Source organism: Camellia sinensis, chromosome 11 (assembly GCF_055761805.1).
Source record: "Camellia sinensis isolate YWXY chromosome 11, ASM5576180v1, whole genome shotgun sequence".
In the NCBI taxonomy this organism is placed as follows: domain Eukaryota; kingdom Viridiplantae; phylum Streptophyta; class Magnoliopsida; order Ericales; family Theaceae; genus Camellia; species Camellia sinensis.
The window spans coordinates 46,140,284-46,167,836 of NC_138971.1; the positions used below are offsets into that span (position 1 = coordinate 46,140,284).

The following is a 27,553-nucleotide window of genomic DNA, read 5'->3' on the forward strand; positions in this document are numbered from 1 at the left end:
AAGTGTAAACAAAAGCAGATCATTCTAGGTTATATGGTTTTAAAAAATATGCAGTATTTTAATGTCACTTTACTTTTATTTTAAACTTGAGAAATTAGATTATGTGTTTTGTTAACGTGTTTTGGTGTAATAAAAAATAATAATAATTATTGTAAGATGTTATGAGGTATATCTTGTATATACTGTACAATCAGAGTAGGAGTCGAACTAAAATATCCAACCGAGATTTGGTAATATACATTTTTTATTTTTGAGTAGGGTTTTAATGAATCATAGAAAAAGAGAGTTGCGAAGAGATTGATAGACTTCTCGTAATTTTTATTGCATATAGTGGATTTTTCATTTTCTTCTCCATTGTGGACATAGACAATCCGCTAAATCACCCATATCCTGTGTTCTTGTATGTTTATTTTATTTATTTATTTATTTTAGTGATTTATTATTTGATTCTTTAAAGGAGTAATTATCAACTAATCTTATTAAGTATACTTAAATACCATTAAGCGATTGACTTTTTGAATGGACCAATAAGTCTTACAATACCTATACCAATCAAGCTTTTTCATCTTCTCTTCTCTCTCTCTCTCCATCCACAATTTTTCTAAAATCTTCACACCACCATTGTCTACCACCACTACCGCCGTTACCATCCACCCGCCACCACCGCAGTCTACCTACAACCACCACCAGTACCGTTGTCGTCGTCTACTCATCATTTGTTATTTTCTTCTCTTCTCTCTCTCTCTCTTGACTATTTTTTCAAAAGCTTCACACCACCACTGTCTACCACTACTATCGCCATCGCCATCACCATCGCCGTTGCCGTCACCGTCCACCCACCATAACCGTCGTCACCGTCGATGCCAACCCATCACCACCACTACCACCATTGTCATTGTCCACTTACCACTATTTCTGTCGTTATTTGGATGTCGTCACCGTTTACCAACTATCTCCACTATCGTTGCATATCTACACTCTACCGTCGCCGATCTATACTTTACCGTTGTAGATTTATACTCCATTGTCGTTGATCTACATAACTACCATATCACCATAGCCTCCTTTGTTTCAAATTCATATTTACTTTTCAGTGATAAATTTATTAGTTTCTCTTGTTCTTTTGTGTACATGGAAAATGATAGTTAATTCTTGTAAGTGAGTGAGTGAGTGAATACAAGTAAGGATGATGTATATTAATGAATAAATTTATAGTGATAAATTTATCAGTCAGGACTTGTAGATAAATAAGTCTAGTTATAGTACTAGCTCGTAATTGTCCATTTTTAAAACTGTTTTATTATATGATTGAAACTACTATTTTGCACAAGGTAAAACAAGGGAGGGTTTGGATTTTCTCAAGTTGGTCATGTAACTTGAGAAAGCAATTGGGCTTAGTGTGTCCGTTTTGGAGTTGATCTCGGTGATCCAAATCATTTATTTTTTTAAGATTCATCGAATATAATATTTATGAAAAAAAATCAAGATAGTCGGATATCGGTAATTACATATTTGAATCACATTTGTCTTAAGATGATAAATATAATTTTAAGAATAGTTTTTCATTATTTGTAATACAAATATAATTTTAACATATAGTTATCGATATACGATTATCTTAATTTTTTGCATGAATATTCTATTCAACAAATCTTAAAAAATAAACAGTTTAGATTACTGAAATTGACCTCAAATGAGCCCATTAAGCCCAAACTGTTGTTTCAATTCGGATAGTCAACTTGATATATAGAATCTAAATCCAAAAAGAAAAAATCACTAACAACATTGTTAGAGCAAAACTATGGTTCCTTATCCCTACAAATTAGAGGTACTCCCAACCCCATTGGTCTATCTATACCTCCAAGAGGGATATTTCTATTTCTTTCTATTAGCAATCAAACTTAGTCCAAAACAAAACCTAGAAATTGCATTGGAAGAGAGAGAGAGAGAGAGAGAGAGAGAGAGAGAGAGGTTGAAGAATGGGCGAGGAAGATCCATATGCAATGCTGAGATGCAGAGGTTGCTTATGGATCAGTACAAGGAGCATCACTTCACTTCCAGTGAGATTGTTCGTGATGTCATCATCGGCGTATCAGCCGGTCTCACATTGCCCTTTGCACTCGCCGCAAGTTTATTCGGTGCCAATGTGCCTTCCTCCATCATTCTCACAGCTGGCATTGCCGAAGTCGCCGCAGGAGCCATCTCCATGGGCCTTGGCGAGTACTCTACTCTTTCACTACTCATTCTAATTTTAATAATTATATGCTAAAATATTATTTGTATTTATTAATTATTTAAATACTTATTTCTAACAATTAGACTAGACTTATCACATTTTTTTCATATCATATTATGTTTACTATTTTGTTTGTTTGTTAATGTATATATGGTATATATTCCTATATGTATTAGGTATTGATTTTCTAGATATATTAGGTATTGCCATAGTTAGGTATCTTATAAGATACTCTTTCTCATAGTTAGATTTCTAGTAGGATACCATTTCTCAGCCTATATATACAAACCTTTTATTGTATAGGACAATTCATTCAATACAATACTTATTAGTGTTAGGATCAAGGCACACCAGAAATCAATCACACACAGAAAAGAGGCAAGAAATTTACGTAGTTCGGCAATAGTCTACGTCCATGGGAGAGATATCCACTATAGAATTTTTCTCGAAGGGAGTTTACAACACTCACACCTCACTCTCTCTCTTTATAGCACTCTCACTCACAGATTACACTCTCTGTGTTTCCTTCTCTTTCTAATTATCTACGCTCACAACTCTTCCCATTTTATACACAAATGGGAGTGCCAAAGTTCAACATTTTCTTGCCAACCATCAACCATAAACATAAATGGCAAGCTTAATACACAACCACCCTAAGTTGAGAAAAAACTGTTGTAGCCTCCATTATTGACTTCCAAATAACCACTTTCACATGGTGTGGATCTTTAATAATTCTCCCCTTCTACACCTATGGGGATTAGGATCCTTACTGGAAGTCCATCCCAGCAATGTCCCTGCATACTTCGAGTTTGTCTCTCAAGACTACCTTTGTAAGCATGTCAGCTGGATTCTTATCTGTGTGGATCTTGACCAGTTCCAATAACTGTTTTTCCATCACTTTGCGTATCCAATGATACCGGACATCAATGGGCTTTGTACAGGAATGGTACATGGAATTCTTGCTTAGATCAATTGCACTCTGACTATCACAATGTACCTTGTACTCTTCCTACTATAGACCCAATTCTTGGAGAAACCCCTTTAACCACAACATTTCTTTTCCAGCATCTGCGGCAGCAATGCACTCTGTCTTTGTTGTAGATAAAGAAACACACTTTTGTATTTTGGACTGCCATAAAACAGCTCTCCCTGCAAAGATGAATAAAAATCCTGATGTAGACTTTCTACCATCAAGATCACCCGCTATATCAGCATCTGTAAAACCCTCCAAAATTGGTTTAGCTCCTTTAAAACATAGACACATCTTTGAAGTTCTCTTCAAGTTCTGAAGAATCCATTTGACTCCCTCCCAATGCTCTTTTCCTAGATTGGCGAAGAATCTACTCACAACGCCAACTACATGAGCTATATCTGGCTGGGTACATACCATTGCATACATCAAACTTCCTACTGCGGAAGAATAAGGGATTGTCTTCATTTCTTTCCTTTCAGAGCTGTCGTGGGACACAAACGCTTTGTCACATTGAAATGGTTGGCCAGTGGTGTGCTGACTGGCTTGGCATCTTTCATGTTGAACCTTTCAATCACCCGTTCAACATATTTCTTTAGTGACAGCCATATCTTATTGGCTTTCCTGTCACGAACAATCTTCATGTCCAAAATCTGCTGTGCTGGGCCTAAATTCTTTATGTCAAAATACTACGACAAGTTCTTTTTCAACTTGTTGATCATAGTAATATCATGTCAGATGATCAGCATATCATCGACATACAACGGTAGAATGATGAAGTTTCTATTCGAAAACCTTTGAAAATATACACACTGGTCTGCTACTATTCTTGTGTACTCGTGATCCACCATGAATGAATCAAACTTCTTGTACCATTGTCTCGGCGCCTGCTTCAGGCCATAGAGACTCTTCTTTAGTTTGCAGACTAAATTCTGTTTCCCTTTAACTTCAAATCCTTCTGGTTGCTCCATATAGATCTCTTTTTCAAATCACCATGGAGAAAGACAATCTTGACATCCATTTGTTCTATCTCCAGATTCAAACGAGCTGCTAATCCTAGAGCTACTTGAATGGAAGTCATTTTCATAACTGGGGGAAAGATCTCATCAAAGTCAATTCCCTTCTTCTGCTCAAAATCTTTGACCACCAGGCGAGCTTTATGCTGCAGTAGTTTACCGTTGCCATTTTCTTTAACTTATATACCCATTTGTTCTTCAAGGCTTTCCTACCTCTTGGAAGTGGAACAAGCTCATAAGTGTGGTTCTTCTATAAAGAACTCATCTCCTCTTTCTTGGCTTGTATCCAACAGTTTTTTTCTGTATGACTCTTTGCTTCTGAAAAACTCTCGGGCTCCCCTTCATCAGTAATCAGAATATAATAAGAGGCGGGATATTTGGTTGATGGCACGACAATTCTTTCAGATCTCCGCAACTGAGGCCCAGTTGCCTCTAGTGGAGGGGGTTGCTCTCCCTGCTCAACACCTTCTTCATCCAGGTTTTCATCTCTTTCCTCTTGATCCTCAATTTCTGGCATAGGAACCTGCAACTCTGATACTTCTTGTTGCACGTCATCACATCTAGTATTTTGTGACAGCTCGGGAGATGAAAACAAGTCTGGAATGATGACATCTTTAGACTTTGCAAACTTCTCAAAATCTACTGCTGTCTGGTCTTCCTAGAGCACATCTTTGCTCCTGAACATCTTCTTGTTCACTGGGTTCCATAACTTGTACCCAAATGCTACATCTAAATAGCCCACAAATATACATAGAGTGGACTTGTCATCAAGCTTCTGTCTATTTTTCTTGGACATGTGTGCAAACGCCTTATATCCGAAGACTTTCAAATGAGAATATGATACCTTTTTTTCTGGATCAGACTTTTTCAGGTATCGCAAAATTTAACGGGACTGAAGGTGACCTGTTTATGAGATAACATGCTGTTTGGTCAGCTTCAGCCCATAATGACTTTGGCAACTTTGCCATTCTGAGCATACATCTGACTATTTCAACAATAGTGCGGTTCATCATCTCTGCCACACCATTGTGTTGTGGGGGTACCAGGAACTGTTGTCTCGTGCCGGATACCTCTGCTGGCATAATATGTTTCAAAAACATTGGAAGTGTACTCGTTACCATTTTCTGCGCGAAGACACTTCAACTTCTTCCCGGTCTCTCTTTCCACCATTGCATGGAACTCTTGAAAGTGATGGAATACCTCATCCTTCGTCTTCAGGAAATACACCCACAACTTCGAAAATACTTGCGGCCACCAAGTGACTCCACTTCGATTGGGTCATAAATATCCGAGTATACCATACTAAGCACTTCTGTTTTCCTCTTGCTCGTTGAACTGAATGATACTCGACGCTACTTGCCATAAAAGCAATGATCACATGGCTTCAAGGCACTCCTTTTAGATAAGGGTATCCTAGATTTCTGATGCAACCCCTTTTCACTCATGTCAGACAGTCTTCTGTGCCATAAGTCTGGTGACCCCTTGTCTTCTGTTGCATTAAGACTTCCCAGACAGATCTTCGTTTGAGTCTTGTACAGTGTTGAAGACATTTCTCCTCTGGCGATTATCAAAGCTCCTCCTATCAGCTTTCAACAGCCATTTCTAAATGTACTTGTATAGCCTTGTCGGTCCAGAACGCTTCCGGAGATAAGATTGAGGCGCAAATCTGGAACATGCCTCACATCTTTGAAAACTAGCTTGTGTCCGACATTAGTCTGAATACTAATGTCTCCAATGCCCATAATCTTCGAATAGCTAGAATTTTCCATTCGAATAGTGCCAAAATCTCCAACGTTGTACGAGTTAAAGAGTTCTCTATGGGAAATGGCGTAATAGGATGTAGCTGTGTCTATCACCACTCTGTACAGCTGTGGTCAGCCATGTGAAGGCAATCCTCCTCTTCACCAGCTGCAAGAAGTATTTCATCAGTTGTTGTGGCTGTCGTGTTCTCGTCTTTCTTTGACTTACTACTTTGACCTTTATCTTTCCGACTTGGACAATTCCTCTTTATGTGACCCTCCTGGCCACAGTGAAAGCAAGTGAAGCTAGAGTTACCTTTACTTTTACTGTCTCTGGATTTACTCCTACTATTTCATTTGCCTTTACTCTTGCTTCTTCCTCTGTCTCTGTTTTTTTCTCTATCTTTGTCTCTGCCTTTATCTTCTATGACAAGATCATGGGACTGATTACCTCCCATGTCTTTCCTCCTTGTCTCTTTATTGTACATGGCATCAGTGACCATGTTCATGGTCAACTTCCCCTCTGGTGCAGTGTTGTTGAGAGAAACCACCAACGTCTCCTAGCTATCCGGTAAAGAACTGAGCAGTAGTACGGCTTGCATTTCATCATCCAAGGGCATCTTGACGATTGCAAGTTGATTCACCAGATTTTTGAATTCACTGGTGTGCTCGGTGACAGACACACTATTCTTCAACTTTAGATTTACAAGCCTTCTAATCACCAAGGCTCTGTTCCAGGCAGTCTTTGACTGGTACATTCCTTTTAACATTGTCCAGAGGACATATGCTTTTGTCTCCTGGGTGACAAAGTGGAACACACTGTGGTCTATCCATTGTCTAATACAACCGACAGTCTTCCAGTTCATCTTTATCCAGTCCCCATCTTTTACTTCTTCCGATTTAACCCCTTTTAGAGTAATAGGGTCAAACAGGTCTTTATAATATAGGATGTCTTCCATCTGTGACTTCCAAATTGCATAATTGGAAGGATTCAACTTGATCATGGATCTTGAAGTTGATGTGGATTCCTTCATCGTCTTCTTACATTTCATAGAAACTCTGATTCAAAAATCTAACCGTACGGATCTCTTTGGAATACTCCAAATAGTTAGAAAACACTATTGGATCGTCAAAATTAGACTTCAAATGGCTAAAATCTAGCCAAAATAAGTTCAACGGTTCAGATCTGCGGATGTACTGTAGCCGCGTAGCACCAGATAACTCCTTCGTCTCTAGGTCGGGTCAGGTCAATCCGACTGGTTGACTGGTCAACAATAGCTGACGTGGATGACACGTAGCGATGATGTGGCAGACACATGGCGAGGACGTGATTGATACATGTCGATGATGTGGCGATGATGTGGCAGTGACGCTGGTGTCACGCGCAGTTCACTCGCCTTCCTCATGACGCGTCGGTGCTCTTTACGGCGCGTGTGACACGTGTTTGAGACTAGGTGGCGCATGATGGTGCGTGGAACCTCATCTGGGGCTTTGCTTTGTAGTTCTGGACTCCTCTCATTGAGAGCATCCTTCTTGTATGCTCAAAAGTGAATTTCGAGCAACTTGATTTCTGGGCAGGTTTGAAAAACACACCCTGTTTTTTTTCGAAAATCGACCAACGTGGCTCTGATACCACTTGTTAGGATCAAGGCACACCAGAAATCAATCACACACAGAAAAGAGACAAGAAATTTACGTGGTTCAACAATGTCCACGGGAGAGATATCCACTATAGAATTTTTCCCGGAGGGTGTTTACAACAATTATTTCCTCTCTCTCTACTATTCTAACATGGTAGCTAGGTTAAGTACTTAGTAATTTCGTTTCACCGACAGGCGACAGCCTTACCTTGGCCGCCTGCCGGACCTCAACCTATTCCACTGTCATGTTTTCTTTTCAGTATCGCTTCATGATGATCTCTTTCTGTATCCGTTGGTTTATTCTTACCCCAAATATCTCTATCATATTTTTTTTTTATTTTTTTACTCGTAATACATTTTTTTTCCCTCTACTTTATCTTTCTCTCTGTTTCAACCTCAAATTGGTTTTTATCTTCAAACCTATTTGAGTTTGAGAGGGGGTATTATACCTATATTGTGGTGAACATGGTTATACACCATATAAACCACCTAGCCGCCTCTTTTGGCGCACAATCCAAGCTGCTTCCTTTGGCGCACCACCAAACTCGCCTCTTGGAGCACCATCCAAGCCGCTTCCTGGCGCACTTAGTCATCTGTTGCCATCATCGTTCAACACCACGTCATAAGTTATGTGTGTGCCACACTTGCTAGTTCAACATCCAGTCTCTACAATGGTCCAACACGACCATAAACTGTCTTTCGACATTAGTTCTAGCTAGTTTCTATATTGATTTGGTATGACCTTAAATTGCCTTGGCATTAGTTTCAGCTAGTTCCTATAATGGTCCAATATGACCATAAACTGTCTCTCGGCTTTAGTTCTGGCCTCTGATCTATTTCAAGCGCCCTTGCGCTCCCGTTTGGATTTTGTAATTTATTTGCCTTTTATTTTATTTAGTTTTGTTTAATGTTTTAGTTTTTCTCTCCAAACTCAAGATGTTTATCCTCCTTGAGTTTGAGGGGAGATATTAATGTTTATATGGTGTATATTCCTATATATATTAGGTATTGATTTCCTAGATATATCAAGTATTGCCATAGTTAGGTATTTTATAAGATACTCTTTCTATTAATGTTTATATGGTATATATTCCTACATATATTAGGTATTGATTTTCTAGATATATCAGGTATTGCCATAGTTAGGTATTGAAAAAAGCCTCAGACCCCCACTGGGGGTGACCCCCAGGGCCCCAAGTGGGGTGTGATTGGTCCATTATTTATTTTTATTTTTATTTTTTTTTGTTTGATCCAATGATCAACCCCCACGTGTGTGTGCGGGGGTGGTGGAGGTGCTTGTAGACTGGGGGTCTCCAGCACGTTTGCTAGGTATCTTATAAGATATTCTTTCTCATAGTTATATTTGTAGTAGGATACCCTTTCTCAGCCTATATATAAAGGCCTTCTATTGTATAGGACAATTCATTCAATACAATACTTATTATTTCCTCTCTCTCTCTCTCTACTATTTTAACAGCTAGCAAAACATTGGTGTAATAGATTAGTTTGACATACGAGACAGTAAACATAACATAATATACAAATTTGATAAATGTTACATTACTCTATTTCTGAATGAAAAACTAATTATATATATCTGCATAGTGAAATGTTTGGATCCTTGTTAGAAACAGTGAGACAGTAAACATAACATAATATACAAATTTGATAAATGTTACATTACTCTATTTCTGAATGAGAAACTTATTATAAATATCTGCATAGTGAAATGTTTGGATCCTTAAAATATTAAGTAATGTTAGAAACACTAATTAGTGTACCAATTAACATGATAACTAAGACACAAGACATACATGTGGGTTTCACTACTTAACATAGTCTTACCTAATATTGTATCTGGTTAGTGTGTGTTAGTACACTAATTAATGTTTATAGCATTATTCACTAGGAAGCATAGGTGCGGGTACAGATACGGGTACGGGTACAATACAAGTACGTCGATATGGTAAATTCTAAAAAAAAGTAAGGCATGGGTACGGCTGTGGTACTTCAATTTTTTTTTTAAATTTATTTATTTATTTACTTTTTTAATCTCCTTTTATAGCTAAACATCTAACATACAAATCAAAGTTTAATATCATAATTAAAAAGAAAAATTACAAAATAATTTGTGAATTTCTTTCACTTCATTCAAGTATATAATTTTCAAATATTCAAATAACAATTTAAATACATCAATACTCTATGATGAAAGTAATTAATTTTTTTAATCTTTTATTTTATATAATTCTGATTAATTTTTTTATCTTTTATTTTATGTAATTCTTAATGTCTACTACAAGATTAAAATAGTAAGAAGAAAGCGCACAGAGTGGGTGATTTTGCATTACCTAATTTCTTTTGAAGATGATTAAAGAGGAATAAAGTTGTAGCTTGCATCAAATTCCAGTTGCTGTAGGAAAAAAAAACGGAAAAAACAAAAACAAAAAAATGGATCAAAAAAAATCTAAAACAAATTGGGAATACCAAAAAAAATCTGAAAAAGGAAGAAGAAGAAGAAAGAGGAAGAAGAATCGAAATAAAAGGAGAGAGAAGAATTTGAAAACTCCAAAAAAGAGAGAAAGAGAGAATCGAGCTTCGGCGTCGACGAGAGAAAGAGGAATTGAAGAGGAACAAGAATCAAAGAAAAAAGAGAGGAACCCACCAGAATATCGAGCTTCAGTGTCGTCTATGATGGATAGTAGATTTGACGAACTCTGTTCTTCGAATGGAGAAGTCAACTTGGCTTTGTTCTTCGAATGATTTAGGGCTTCTTTGTTCTTCGAATGATTTTGTTCTTCAAATGATTTAGGGCTTCTTCAAACTATAGATATAATTTCCTTTTCTTTTTTTTTATTATTACTAAACACCCCCTATTTGTTTAATTTTTCAAAATGGGCAAAAGATAATTGCTCCGGTGCCCCAAAAAAATTCTAAAAATTTGGTTTTGAACCCGGCGTACCCAACCGCGTACCCATGGAGTACCCTTCGCGTACTCACAGCGTACCAGATGTATACAGGCTGTATAAAACGTACTCGGTATACTTTTTTTCCGTACCTGGTAAGTGTGCAGTCGTACCGGTATGCGCACCCATATCCGGTACTTGTACGACAATATTTTCGAAGTACCCGTGCTTCATAGATTATTCAAAATTACTCCTAAATTTATTTGAAATGATGTGAATAATTGCATGTCAGTTGTTAATTTGTTTACGAATCGGTCAACTAAAACTCAACCGCAATAACAAAGGGTAATATTTTAAAAGTTTGTAACATTATTTTGGAAAACTAGTGACATATAGTATTTTTGTTTGAGAACTATTATATATCACCAGAATAATAATTCGCTTAAACTCTTCACTCTTTGGTTTTTCATGTCCCACTATTAAAAAAAGAAAAGAACTTTTTTACTACGAATAAAAAATAACTTGAGATTTTAAATTAAAAAATAAATATAATGAAAACCCCATGAACCACGTCAAGGTCCCTCCTCTAGATTATAAAAGAAAAAAACTCTTTCTAAGCTTTATTGCCTTTTTTTTGGGAGGAAAATAACATTTTTTTGTGACTTTTCCTAGTTCAAATTATGGTTATGGCATTTTGGTTACAAATGAAAAAAAGTGATGATATAGTTAAGGTCTTTTAACAGATTTCAGAAACATAATTTGAGCAGATATAGATCTATATATATGTATATATATATTTATGCATTAATTTAATTTAAGAAATATTGATTGGTGAAAGGCAATGGATTCTACATGTAGATGCCTTGCAACTAAAAGCGAAGCGGATCATTACACGAGGGAACTAAAGAGAGAACATGAAGAGATCATCAAATATCCTGATACAGGTTTATTTCATCAGTATATCATATGGATATGTTTTTTTTTTTTTCCAAATTTTCTGGAAAATACTGATGGTGAAATAGGCTAATTAAACGAAACAAATAGATTAAAAATTAATCAGTTAACTTACATAACATGAACCATGATTAACCAAAATACAAATGGAATTGAAATATTGAAAACAAGGGAGCAAACCAAATTCTGTTTGATACCACAGTGTTTTTAAAATAGATTAGCCGCATCACCGTGGGTGCTGGAGGAACGTCGACTTCTATCACCCGGGATAAGATGGCTTAAACTGGCTAACTCAGAAGCACTTTCTGTTAGCTTGGCGAACTGACAATGGCATCACTTTCTCTCACACAGGAAGGATTATTATACTAGTAAGCAAACTGACTATATGATTGGAAGGCAAAAACTTCTATACCAAACCAAAGGAGATGAGTCTCCTCTTATATACAATGGTGGAGAGAGGAGGAGTCTGCAGCCATCAAGGCTGGCCACTAATGGAGGCCATTACTCCTGCAAAACTGTTGGAGTAATGCACAAAACTGATGGGAATTCAAAGTGTGAGTTACACACAATATACACATATGTGTATATACATTTCTGCAATAGACTTGGGCTTGCAATAGACCTAGCCCAAAAAGAATAAGTTGGTGGACCACTAATCTGACCCAGCCCAAACCCATTCCCTAAGATCCATGACCCACTGACCACAGACCCGGATCCGGCGGTCGGCGCGCGTGTGGCAATTTTGCCATAACCAACTTGGACCATAGTCTTGGCCCAAGCCCATCCTTGAAGCATCCATGCCTCCCTTCCTTCAAAAAATTTGGATGCCTTAAAGGGCTCATGCCCTTCTCATAATCTTGAGGCTTAAATACCTATCAAAGTTTTCCTCCATAATCAATGTGGAATTGGTAGTTATACACAATTCCCAAAATCTCATTCATGAGGACATCTTTATGAGACAATTTCCCATTCAATCCTCAATAGTTTTTGGTCATTCTTTATGTGGTGTAAAGACCTTATTACAAAGAATCTAAACCCATTTAATCCCACATCAACCAATGGTTAGGACCTACTTTAATTTCACATTAAAGTTTACCAAAACCCATTTTTTTCCAACAAATACTTTTGCCATATTCTTTATCTTAGTTTCAAGTTTCAAAGCCATGAATATATATGAACTAGTGCTATTCTAACCCGAAAGTTAGGTTTATTTCTCAAATTCAATAATGTGGTAGTCTATTATAATATCTAAAGTAACTATATATTTTTTATATTTTCTCTAATTATCAGCTAATTATATATCTTTTTTAGACATTGCTGAGTCTTAAAAATTGATATAGAAAATAAATTTATATATCATTTTTTATATATACCCTGCCTGTCGAAAACTTAGGACATTTAAAAAAAAAAAAAAACATTTCACACCAGCCATCTCAATTGCCAAAATGGCCAAAGCCTAATCCTACACTAGCCATCCCCAACCCGCTCTTGTTGTCGCCACCATCATCATATTCTTCTCTTTTTCATCATTGCTAGCTACTGCACTCTCCTTCGTTGTCACCACCTCTTTCCATTTCTTCATCTTTTTCTTTACTATGATGCCCCTCTCTCATCGCGAAACGCCCTTTCTAACCCTCCCAACCGCAAGATATAGGGTTTAGTGTGGAAAATGAGGAGGAAGAAGAAGAAAGGGGGACGGAAGTGATGGAAATTTTTTTATTCTATACTACACATCCCATTTTGGAATGTGTATCATATGTTCGGTTATGGCGTTTGTCATTTTTGATTATTACTTATTGTGGTGTTAGTTATGATTTATTGTGATATTGATTATGATCTATTATGATTATTATTTTGGTTATAATTAAAAAAATTTTTTGGTTATATCTTATGTAGTATTTGGTTATGACTCATTATATTTTGGTTTAATTACACCTTTTACCTCTATAGTTTGACTCAAATTTCACTTTACAATTTGGTCCGTACACTTTAAGTCTAGTTTCAATTTGGTCCTTCCATCCAAATTGGAGGTTAAATTTAATAATTTTGGGACATTTATCAATTTTCCGAGGTATTCAATTTGATTATTCTAAGTTGAAAGTTAAAACTACTCTTGTCAATTTTCAAAGGTATCTATCTTATTATATAAGGAAAAAGGGATTTCTAGTGAGAAAGACTTGTGAGAACTCCAAAGTCTCATACTAATTTTCTTTTCTTTTTTTTTTAATTTTAAACAATTAAAAAAATATCCATTAGCTAGCTTTCATTTAACAATATAAAAATAAAATTCTAATTAGTTTAAGATTTATTTGATAATCCCACATCGAGAAAAGAATGAAAAAGTGAGTAGTTTCACTTATATAAATTGAATTTTATACTCCCAGTTAATATTGTAGTGTTGTGCATGTTTCAATTCAATATAGTTTAAATTTTAAAATAAAATGTAAGTTGGTTGGTCTTTTGACTTACTATAAAAATAAAATTCTAATTAGTCTATGATTTATTTTATAATTCCACATCGGGAGAAGAAGGAAAAAATGAGTTGTTTTAATCATATGAAATGAATCTTATTCTCCCATTTTAAATTTTAAAATTAAAATAACATTTAAAAGTTTTAATTAATTAATTTTTGTATAAATTAGTTGGTCATTTGACCTAACCGATTAGGCTTAACCGTTTTCGATTTGATTGATTTGTCGGTTTAACCACGATTTCTTATACTGATTTTATTAATTTTAGACAATTAATTTTTTTTCCCATTGACTAACTTCTATTTAGCCATATAAAAATAAAACTATTAGTTTATGATATATTTTATAATCCCACATCGGGAGAATAAAGAAAAAGTGAATTGTTTCACTTATATAAAGCAAATCTTATACTTGCATTTAATATTGCAGTGTTGTGTATAGTTCAGTTTAACACAGTTTAAATTTTAAAATAAAAATTAGTCTATGAAATGATTTATTTTATAATCTCAAACCGGGAGAAGAAAGAAAAAGTGAGTTGTTTCACTTATGTAAAGTGAATTTTATACTCCTATATCTATCTATCTATATATTATATAAGCAAAATGGGGGTTTAACCACAAGGGTTGTGGGAACTCCAAATTCTCAACATGAATTTTTAGAATTTTTATATTTTTAAATAATTAAAAAACTTTATATTGGTCAATCTAACTAAGAAAAAAAAACTCTAATTATCCTTTAAATTTGAATTTAAAAATTTAAATATCCTACTAATATAGAAAATCATGTCAATTAAAAACATAAAAAGATAAAAATGATATATACTTAAAAAAAGATCTATTAGTCAGTTCATTTATTAAAATAAAATAAAAAAACTTTAATTATCTATACTTTTGAATTTCAAAATTCAAAAATATATATCCCTCTTAATATGAGAAGTATTGGTTTCTTCTAATATTTCCTTCCTAAAAATGAGAAAAGACCTAAATTTTTAGAAACCCTAAACAACCTAAAATTCCAATGTAAGCAAACTCCATATTCAATCTCTTTCCCAAGGCAAACCAACTCCCTCCAAATCTGTGTGTAAAAAATGTTAGTCTCTCTCTAAATACTAGTAGTCTAAGTTTAAAGTAGTTGAACATTGAAGAGTAGCATTGAGTTATGAATATGTAATGGTTTTGAACCATGTAAATTTATCTATATATATGTATATACATGTATTTAGTTGTCTTTGTTGTTCCCATGTGTACGATTCTAATCTAATAAAGCTCATCAACTAATTTCATCATTATGATTTTATAGATAAAAAAGAATAACAATAATCATAAAAGCACTACAAAAATTTCTAAAATTAAAAGCAATTTTTTGTTCATTTTATTTATTTATTAGTATTTGTATATACAACACATACAAAATTATTCATTATTTCATACGAGTCGAATTCAAGTTTATTTGAGAATTTATGTCAACTCAACTAATTTATTATCAATTAATGGTTAACCATAATTTTGATGGCCAAACAATGGGATGAAGGGTGGAGGCAACTTGAGATTAGAGAAGAGAGGTTGCGGGTAGGGATAGAGGTCGACTTGGGGGAAATGTAAGGAAATGAAGTTAAAAGTACGGGTGATTACATAGTAAAGTTGCTTTAAACAAGAGTCGATGTGATCAACAAAGATGAGATGAAAGTTACGAGATGATAATTGGTGAAGGGTGAAGACTTGACAAGTGTTATTAGGGAAAGTAATATCATGCTACTCTTAGAAATGGATAGTTGACAAATTTATAAGTCAACGTATAAGACAGTCGTATATATAATCATTTGATAAGGAAAACCATATATAATTTTTTTCACAATAACTGATTTTAAATCACAAAATTTTGTGCATAGCATGGGTAATATGCTAGTATATGTAAAAAAAAATTAATAAAAATTTAAACAAAATGAGAAAATTAAAATTAGAGGAGTGAAAAGGGTAATTAATCCCTTATTTAATGAGCATTTTGTATAAAAGTAATATATTGCTTTTGTAAAAGAGTAAAATGTTGTCCATGCATGTGATCATCATCCTTGACACAGGTGGGCCCATAGGGGCTTTTGGCCCACCACTTAGAACCCAATGCATAACTCAAACACTACAACCCAACATTACGGGAACCCAGCGTTGCACCAAGGACCAGTGACGCTTAAACACTTGTCAACAGAAAAACCAGCCACATAGGTAGACAAAGATCCTGCATAGTTATTGCACCGCACATCAGCCATTAATAAGGTCCCCTGCAACATTTAATGCGATAACCCCTTCACGTCGAGGCAGAACGACCTCACCATGAACAAGGCAAGCTAAAACGTATGCTTTCGGCCAACATGACAGGTCGGAGTGGACAAGGAAATGATGAACAAAGAATATAAGCAAGCTTCTAAGACAAAAAGAAGGTTAAGTTCTCTATCATCACTCCATCTCTACATCTCATTAATCTCTCTTCTAACTTGTTGGTCAGAGGGTCTGCTGGAGGACTTCCGTTCCCCGTTGGACTTTTGTACAGGTACCTCAGTCAGCTCAGTGACCAGACAACGGTGTTGGGAGCGTGGATCAGCCAAGCCCGTCCCCCAGAGACCAGTAGTATCATCAATCCTAAACTACTTAATTGAAATGCAGAGGCAGCTAAGGTTGCATAAATACTTTCACAGTACGGGATTGAACCACCTGAGTATGGGCCAGTGGTGAACGCTCTCAGGAAGAAGCCACAAGAGTGGGTTGATTTCATGATGAAGTATGTTGGCTCTCTCTTTCTCTCTCTCACATGCTTCTTTATCAGCAATTTATCAAAACATTTGTTTTATGGGTCTGATTTCTCTCAAGTTAACATTTTAACTTGAGAGAGTGTTTGGGCTTGGCAGACCTATTTTTTAACCGATATCGGTGATCCGAACTATTCATTTTTTAGGACTCGTTGAATAGCGTATTCATGCAAAAATTAAGATGATTGAATATCGATAGCTATATGTAAGAATCATATTTATTTTTAAAAAAGAAGGACGGAAAATATAATTTGAAAAATAATCATCTATTTTTTTGTAATACAAATGTGATTCAAACATATAGTTATTGATATTTGATCATCTTGATTTTTTACATGATATATTCTACTCAATAAGTCGTAAGAAGTGAATAGTTCAAATCACCAAAGTCGGACCCAAAATGGGTCTATCAGGCCCAAACCCTCTCTCAAATTGAGATGGCCAACTTGAGAGAAGCCAAGTATATTTTTATACATTGAGGACTGAATTGACACAATTAAACATTGTAGACCAAATGAAACACTTTTATAAGTCAGAAATCAAATTGACATAATTTATAGAATTAAAATGACAGAAGGCTTATAATTTGAAAACTAAACATATAACTAATCGTTATTATAAATTTAAAGTATAGAGATATAAAATACCAATGTATATGTGAGTGTACTTTATTTTTTCCACTTCCCTTCTCTTTATTTTCATATATTTTATTTTAACTTCAAATGAGTTTTCTAAAATAAAAAATAATAAAACAAAAAAACAAGTGTCCTAAGGTATATCCATACCAAGAACAAGTATGTTTGTGAAATATGCCCAATGTATCTAAAATAAAAATAAAAATAAAAATAAAAATTAATACGCCCGGCGAAGTGTTCGACATGTGCACATGGACACCACATCCATTTTGTAGTGTTTGTGCTCTTCTATGCCTTCTAAATAATAAAAGTTACAAGAGTAATTTATTAAGGCTGTTTTTGAATCTTTAACTTCGTGTTTTAGAAGACTCATCGATTCCTTTTTTAAATCTTCGCCTAAAACTTTGATTAATCTCATATACTTTTTTTCTATTTTTTTTTAAATTCCCAACCAAATTCATGATCCAAACATAATCTAAGAAATTGAAACAAAGGCTTAATGAAAGTCCAATTTCACATTTGTTTTTCAAACCTTATGTTAGAAATTGGGCGCCTATGTGGCATGACCTTTTGAACATTTTGAACCTTATCCATGTAAGTTTGAATTTGAATTCAAAACTTACTTGGATAACCACTCAGGATATCCATATCTATCATATCCACTGATATGGATAGATGAGATATTATCCTACATATCTAATATGATACGGGATATGGGTGATTAAGAGAAAAACAACATATGTCGTATGTTTTTCTTATCTACTGACTCTCTCCCAAAATACAACGATCAAGAGCCATTTTGCACTGTGACTTGTGTGGGTGATATTCATTCTGTAATATCACTCCATTGCTGGGTTGATTGATCAGATTCAGGAAGCACGTGATTTACTCACGAGATTCTTCAATTCAGGCTCTGTAGAAAAAGGTATGACCATAATTTTTCATCCCCTGCGTTTACCGTAGATTTACATTGGTATTAGAGACAGAATGGGTATTTTCGTGTTTTCTCTAATCATGCGTATATTTTATATATATATATATGTACACATTATATACATGAATGTTTATAAAGGAGGAAAATGTCAACTCTCATTAGATTAAGAGTATAAAAAACCCTATTTTTGTGTTCATTAATGTCATTTTTAATACCATAAATGATTTTATTTTGGAAAATGGAGTCTGGTAGTACCGAAATTGGACCACAAAACACCCTGGAAGGCGGCACGTGGTCCGCACGCGCCACTTGACGCCGTGAGCTGCATCCACGCGCTGCCACGCGCTTCCACGTGTCATCACGCGCGCATCAGTGGCGTTGTCCACGCGCGCGCCGTCCGCGCCACGCACGAGCGCCGTGCGCTGAGCCGCGGGCTGAGCCGCACGCTGAGCCGCGCCGTTTTCCTCCGCCGGCTTGGCTGCTGATGCATAAGGTTCTGTTTATTCTGTTTTAAATTTTGAATCGCGTTAAATGGTCATAATTAATTCGTGATAGCTTTGTTTTAAGCATGGTTGGTACCGTTAGATTCAGAATTAAATTTTTTATCTTCTGTAAAATTTTGAAAATTTTATAAAAATAAAAAATATTTTTCCTAAAATAATAATTCATTATTTCTGGTTTAAAATGCATCTGGTATTGCATGATTAAGTTTCTGGGGTTGAATTTTTTATTGTAGACTACTGTTGTAGTTTACTATTTACTGGTATAGTTATATCATTTTACCAGATTCTGAAATATTCATTTCTAATTTTATGTGTGTTTATTAGTTATTTAAAATTTCAGAAAATATCAGAAAATTCCAGAAAATTTCAGAAGTGATATAGTTTCTGTTATGGCATAATTTGAATATTAAATACAGCATATTGTTATTTTTTGCCTCAAGTTTCTAATATGTTGTAATTAGAATAGCATGATTAATTGTTATTTGTTTAAATTCCATTATTAATTGTGACATAGCATGAGTTGGTTGTGAATCTACATTATGATGCTATTGTATGGAATTAGAATTTTTCATCATGCTTTTAGACATGCTATAGTCAGTGGGAGGTTATTCGGTTGAGAGAAATCTTTGTAGATTAACTCCCGAAAATCAATATTTTGCGCATAAATTAAATTAAATTTTGGATAATTGTCACCTGTGGCACAAGAGATGATTACGAGTATAGCGGATTTTTGATCTTGCGACTTGTGTGATATTGTCACTATTTAATTTAGAATTTTGTGACAAAATTATATTATGCTAATTAAATTAATCCCAATGTGAATTTCTCTCTAAATTGACTTAGCTTATGGAAGTTAGTTAGTTGACCTAGACTTAGTAAAGATGTTTAAATGTGAACAATGTAATCTCATTCTTTAGATGAGCAAAAGTCTTGGAGACTTTAGGTCAAACCTTAATTGAGCCAAAGTAAGGAAACATGACTCAAAGTCGCTGTGGTTTTGTTGCCTTGTTTGGCATAATAAAAACTAATGTGTGCGCTATGGTTAGCGGCACGCTACGTAGTTTTGGTTGGCGAGTTTTGGAGTTATGAAATTAGTAAGCCCTCAATAGATCTGTATATGATCTTGACTTTTGAGCTGCGCGGATTGACTTTGTAATTTGACTTGTAAATAATGTTACATCATTGGATGAAGTAACATTCAAGAGTCACGTCATCCAAGAAATGCGAGCTTAAATAAATTAGTCATTAAGTGTAAGACGAGTAGCCAGTATGAGTAGTGTTTTTCTCTCTACCCAATTATTGGGAGTGGATGGAGCAAAATTTCATGCACTATAATAGTATGCGTTGAAATATCACGCGAAGTGAAAAGATTAGCGCTTAGAAGCTGCAAAATCTATTAACATTAAGTGAAAAGATTAGCGCTTAGAAGCTGCAAAATCTATTAACACTATGTGAAAAGATTAGCGCTCAGTGGTTGCAAAATCTATTTGCATTGCCAACTTGTCTAAGTCTGGACACTTACTGTTTTCCACACTTGAGTGTGAGACATGAGGAGGGGCTTCTTTGTATGATTCCTTAGCTAGGCTAACGTTTTTTAATAACGTTTACCACTAAGCGCAAACGTTGCAGCATAATAATGAAAAGGTCAAGGCTGACAAGGTTGTTATGACTCTAAGAATTTGACGCATCGCTTGTGAGAGCATTGTGTTGAATTAGACTCTTTAGCCTAATTCGCGCTTAAGTTACTTCAAGAGCTATCATAGATTGATAGCTTATTCTCTCCTTCTTGTGGATAGTAGAATTAATTTCAAGTAACTATGAAGCGAGAAATAGAGATGGCAAGAGGAGAATCGTCATCTTTCAACTAGATGCAGTAAAGTGTATGGAGAATAAAATTGACTTGAAGGTGCAGGGGATTAGCACTTACTAGTTAAATTTACGACTTAGGTGTACTTGATATCTCCATGACATCCTTTTATGATCTAGTGAATATGAATTAGTCGCGAGTCATTACCTAGTTGGGTCTAAACCTTTAAAACTTGTCTTCGAGAACTCACACATTAAGATGATTGGAATTAGTTTATGACATTGGTCCTGAACCAGTGGCTTCTAATACTTAATCACATTAATGAGATGATGACACGATGGTTTGAGTAGGCCTTCTCGGGCCCACTCGCTTATGACATCCTGCTCTTATGTGAATGTGTAACTTTGTTCGCAATGGTTGCGCACAAGTAGGAAAGCCGTAGAAGGTCATTTGTATTGGCGCATTTAGTCCACTATGATTTTTTTGACTAGATATGTGTAAGGGTATGATAGCTAAGCCTCAATCTCGACACATTTATAGATTATGATAAGCATTTGAGTCAAGACTATTTGATCTCCCATAAGTCAAAAGTTTTGAGATGATTTTTGATATTGCACATATGAGGTCGAGATCAATTAGATAAGAGCTTTTGTGCTTTTAGTTTTGACCAAGGCTGCGAGTATCTATTTGAGTTTTTTTTTAGAAAGCTCTGTGAAGAGAAATGCATGCTTGGAAAATTGATTATTCCTAGTACTTAACAACACAATGGTGTAGTAGAGATAAGGAATTAAGTATTGTTAATGTTAGGTGGATGATGGCCCAAACATGTTTCCTAATTGGGAATTGCACTTTAGTTTGTTGCCTATATCCCTAACTAAGTGCCCTTCATATCAAATTTTACACTCCATTTATGTAATGGGTTAGTGGAGAGCCATCTATGGGCGATCTGTAACCATTAAGCAGCTTATCTTTATTTTTACTTCTCATAAGGTTGCGAAGTTAAGACCTAGAGTTCTATGGTGCATTATTGTATGCTGTCTTGTAAACACATAGGGTCACAAGGCACATTATTGTATGCTGTCATGTAAACCCTCCGGGTCATGTGCATATAGGTAAGTAGTTTTGTGGAAGTGTAACTAAGTCACATAAAGTTTTATTAGTAAAGGTGACGTGAATAGAGTTTTTGGAACTCTATAAGATAGAGAATTCTAAGCATAGCGCTCTATGTAGCCTAGTTGAGAATGGAAAGAAATTTCCAATATCCTAGGGACAGTGGGAGCGATGTGCCTACTAATGGATTACTCCATTAGAGAAGAATACTCTACATTCTTAGTTGCGTGGTAGCGAATGTGAAAATTTTTCACATCATCACTGGGTGATTGGGAGGGAAACATTCATGATTGCTCCGCAATATGATAAAGAGCGTAGGATAATGCCAAAGGCTCTAGTCCCCTATTTTTAGAAAGTGGATTAATGTTATGCAGTTTAAGACAAAGTCTTTGAGGATTAACCATTTCTATAATTTGGTTGACTTTCCATTATGACGCGAAACTGTTCTAAAGTTATGCGTAATTTGGATAGTCATTGTTGAGGCATAAGGCTCACTAGATACCGAAAAGTCGAACTATTAAGGAAAGTGAAGACCATGAAAAGATTTCCTCTTGGGGAGTGAGGTTATTTTGACTTAGGTTATGATTGACATAAGTTCAGAACATTGATTTGTGGACATTGTGACCCAACTTTCTTGTTAGAGAATTTGATAAGTATATCCGTAGGGATTTACCTTCTGCTTTTATGGTGAAAAGTTAGGAGTGCAAAAAGGTTGCTAGTTCCAATAAATCTTTTACAGCCTAAAACAGTTATCCAAATAGTGGTTCTTAGATTTCGTCAAGCCATGATAGGCCAACGATGATCGATGAAGACCACTGAGGCATGATCAATGGTCCAAAAGAATTTTTTCCTTATTTAGTCATTATGAGCCAGAAATTTATAGGGTTGTCGCCACCTATGGTGGGCAGTCCTTTGTTTTAGATATGATGGACATGGGTGATGTAATTTATATGCTCAGATGTACGATCCTTAGGGATTGTTTTTGGGAGAATTCCTGTTTTGTTTTCGACGACTTACATAAGGAATATCCTAGAATGATTCTAGATGCAAAATTGCAAACCAATTGACTTACCTATCGGTAAAAGCCAGAGCCTTAACTATTGAGTGAATCCTCGGATTGTCTTTGGGAGAAACAGATGACCTATATTCCTTGATCTTTTCTTTGTTATGGGAGCCTAAAGTACGCTATGTGGGCGTATTTGGCATGATAAGTGTTATCTTTGGTAAATGGTCAACTGAGTTGTTTAGACATTGACCATGCTCATTAGATTGTAGATAAAATGCTTTACTAGTAGTATATTAATTTGCTCCTTGTAAGATTCAATGCGCTAGTTGGGCGCATCAAGAATGAATGCAAATTGGTCACCAAAATATCTTTAGAGAGGTTATTGCGCAAGAGGTAGTGATCTTAAATCACTTCATGTGAGGCGCACATAGTGGATTCCGTTGTATATACTTATCGCAAGAGGTGCTGATAAGGCTTCTGTTTGGAATCTAGAATTGCGCAAGTTGTGGTAAATTTTTTTTTTAAAAATTGATCACTTATTTTGAGATGATGGGATGTTGACACTATTATGGTTTATGTTATAATGATTAGCAGATGATGATGTCAGCAGGCAAGATTGGCTCACTCACACGAGCAATCGCCCTTGGTGCTTGGGAGCGAGCAAGGATGAGACTAGTGGTTTATTTTTATTTGGAGACAAGAGAGGCTTAAATAATCCACTATGTATGGTGCCTTGGTTACAACCAAGATGAGGTCGTGTTAAGGATCAAACATGGATATTAGTACCCATTTTCCATGTTGTGCCTGTTATGATTAGCCAAATGCGAGATCTCATTTGGCGCCTAGAAGGCGAGCAAATAGAGAATTTGGGTTAGGCGCCAGAAAGCAATATATGTACGATGTATCGAGGATGACGCACCCCAAAGCACATAACAAGTAAGTGAGAGCCAAAACACCCCTATGTTGGGGTAGGGTTTCCCTGTCCTATTTTGTCAGGAGCTAGGGTTTCACTACGCACACAGCGGTTTTTAAACAACCTATAAACGGGTAAGCAACCTGTCCTAGTTTAGAATGGTCACTATGGATCCGAATATGCACTAGGTCGAATGGTCAAAAGAGGATGCCCCGGTAAAACCGGGGTTTGTGTTCCCATACTGGCAGAGCCCACAACCGGTCAGCCTTATGGTCATGCCTTGACAAGACAAGCCTTCGGCAAACCATTCAGGAATAGCAGATGGCAAACACGGTGTCCTAGGCGCACCAATGCAAATGCAATGCAAAGAAACACATAAGTGTAGTCAAAAACAGATATCACGAGTTCGAGTCAAGTTCTCTAAATCCCCAGCGGAGTCGCCAGAAACTGTAGACGTCCCCGAACGCCCCGGGAGGAACGAGCTCCCGTTCTGTTCGATATTGGGGTCACGACAGCTCAGGACTCTCAAATTTGTCACGGTTCTAAGTTTGAACCAAAGAGTCAAAATCCAGCAAATCATTTTGAGAAAAACAGATTTTTGAAAGAAGTGCCAAACATGGACTGCTTTTCCAGATACAGAGTCGCCACCTAAATGTTTTTTAATGGGAAATTTAGGAAACCCTGACTCGGTGCCAAAGGCCACGTGTCCGTCATCACCAAAGTTGCCTCGGCTCGGGAACTTGGGTACGATTGGGGAAGGTCACTTCGTGAGCACCCCCGCTCGCCCGATCAAAGATCGGCCTCTACTAACCATGATATCAATTTTTGAAAACATTGTGTGTTCTTATTCCGGTTATTAGCCTAGTTTACTATGTGATGCGCACAGCATACAAATATAGACTGGATCGCCTGATTTGGAACAAAACATTTCATGTTTGTTTTTTTGAAAGATGGTTTGCTACTCGCAAGTAGGCTTAAAATGTAGATTTTGCCACCCACAGGTGGGCTTAGAAAAGATGGTTTTGCCACTATCTAGTGGGCTTAAAACAAATATTTGATGACTTATTCCAATCCAAGTAACCCAACCTTCACCCACAGGCATTCAGGCAGTTATATCACATAAGCAATTAGCCTCATGGTAAGCATGCTTTTCATGGCAGTCACTCACACGCATGCAAGGATGCTAAAGCATAAAAACTCACCGAGTACTGCAAGCCAAAACAGAACTCATTAGAAATCCATGCATGAATCCTAAGTATACAGAAATGCCTAATGCAACACATGCAAAAATGCAACTATAGCAGGCTCGGCTATTCTAAACATGGCATATGGAATGCTACAGCTAACAAGTATTCAACTTTGAAATTGAAATACAAATGCAGTTAGTATGATGCGCCGAGCCCGGTGCATGCAAAATAGATGAATGATGCAAACATGCTGTCATACTGTATGCTAATTGAAATATGCCCTAATCTAACCATTATAAGCAGGTAAATAAAAGGAAAGAAAGACGTGGGGTTGGAAGACATACATCACACTCACGCACACTTATTACAATTATGCCCCCGCATAGAGGGTCCGAATAAATATACAGTCCCGAATAAAAGAATAGTAAAGTCCAAATAAATATTACAGTCCGAATAATGTACAAATTCCTAATTAATTAACAAATTAACTAAGAAAATAAATAAATTGGCATGTAAGCCAGGGACTGCCTTGACTCCGCTCCGGATGATGAATGATGCATGTCCGGGTTGCCTTTGCGCGGAAATCCATGACGATGCCCCAATTAGCCTCTGTTTACACCTTTTCTTGAAATGCGCGCCAAGCCTCGGAAGACCGCTGATTCTTGATTCGCTGCAACAGAGAGCAGGAAAGGGGCATAGCAATGTATTTTCACAGATATATGCATGCCTCGATCCTCGTGCCACCAATCACACATATCGATGCATGATGGCCGAGGGGTCGAATTGTGCAATTCAATATAGAATGAATGCACATATAAATACAACAAGAACCTAACTCCATCATGGATAATCCGGAGTGTCGGTGACTGGGAATTGAGACACGTTCCGTCACTCGGAGTACGAAATGTACCTCGCTTCCCGTGCCCGGGCTAACTCCTATCCCGAACACGATGCAATATGCATGACATGCATGAAATGCAACTAAGATACAATCCTAGCATACATAATGTTATGGAATGGCATACGCAATGCAATAAGGTAATACACAACCGAGCATACACATTGCTATGGATGAAATGGCATGCGCAATGCAATAATGGGCTTACACCAACATGAGAGAGCCTCAGCCACACTCACATAGGAGGCCATCAGATGAAAACAAGACAACTCGAAATGCGTGCACGCGTGCATGCAAACCGAGGACCGACCCTCAGGCACCGAAATGCCACTCTAATGAGACATGGCAAAGACATGTAATATGATATGCAAACATGCAAAAATCAGTAGTAAAATGAAGGGGAAAACAGCCCCAAAACAAAGCGAAATGATGCCCGATGCATGGAATTTCTCCCGAAACATGAATTTTGGCGCGTGAAATGGCCTATAGCTATGCAATGCATGCACAATTTGAACATGAGATGAAAAGACAGAAGCAAGGAAGCCCCTATATAAGCATTTTTACAGTTCAAAGCATGGACAAACAGCAAACACAAATTGGGCAAAAATAGCATGCAAAAATGGCCCTAAATGTGAGATAATGAAACAACTCACAGCTGCTGACCCCAAACAGATTAGGGTCCTGCAACAAAGTTGAAGAGGGGCCAAAAAAAATGCATTTTACAGTTGATGGCCGGACCCAAAACAGTATGAAAATATGTTCAAAATGCTATGCAAAAATGGGGACAAAAAGAGAGATATAACATAAAGTATATAAAAAATTCATCAAACAGCCAAAGACCCTAAATGAAACATGAATAATGGGTCAAAATAATATTGTTTTCAGTTCTGTAAAAAGACCAAAAACAAAAGCATAATGGGCTAATAAATCATGCAAAAATGGGGACCAAAGAGGGATATAATGACAAGTGGCACATGGAGGTACCAAACAGTGATGAGCCCTTCTTCAATATTGAAGAGAGGCTCAAAATAAGCTCACTTACAGTTTACATCATGCTCCAAAACAGATCACACACAGGCCAAAAATACTATGCAAGATTATGGCATACAAGGGGGATAATGAAGCAAGTGCAAGATGGGGACCTCAAATGACAAAAGTCCCTTAATGAAACATGAAATAGAGCTCAAATAAAGGGTACTTTCAGTTTTGGCCGGAGCTCAAAACAGCAAGAAAACTAGCTAGAAAAATGTTGCAAAATTAAGCTCAAAAAGAGGGAATTGACACTTACCCTTGAAGACCAACCCTTGGTTGCTTCTTGGCTTGAGAAGTGATGCCTCCTAGCTGCTGGAAAGTTCCCCAAGCTGCTGGAAATGGAGTGGTGGTGGTGATGCTAGGTGGTGGTGTGAAAATGGGGTAGGATTTTGGTGTTTTGGAGCTTGGAGATGGAGATGGAGATGGAGATGGATACAACGCAAGAGGCTCTTAGGAAATTTTTTGTAACCCTTCTCTCCATGCTGGAGGCCAGCTTTGTAGACCAAAGAGGGGGGAAAAGGAGGGAAAGAAATGGGGGGGAAAACAAGCCAAGTTTCCCCCCAAAAAAGGTCCCCTCCGGATACAGGTTTTTGGGGGGAAAAAGTATACAACTGTAACAAACACAACCTGAGGATCATGGCCGGCCAATTTTTGGAGATGCAGGTGGCCGGCCAGCCACCACCCATGGCCGGCCGGCCAAGGGTCAAAAGGGCCAAGTTGAATTAGTGGCCGGCCTCTTCAAATTAGTGTCCTCCCAGGTGCCCTCAACACAACCCTGTGGTTCAAAATTGTCAAC

The 27,553-nt window shown here is 36.6% G+C and overlaps 1 pseudogene; it reads left to right on the plus strand.

Annotated features, from left to right (window-relative positions):
• The first annotated feature begins 1,801 nt into the window (after positions 1 to 1,801).
• The window catches only part of LOC114280612 (vacuolar iron transporter 1-like), a 50,308-nt pseudogene continuing 24,556 nt past the window's right edge, over positions 1,802 to 27,553 (plus strand).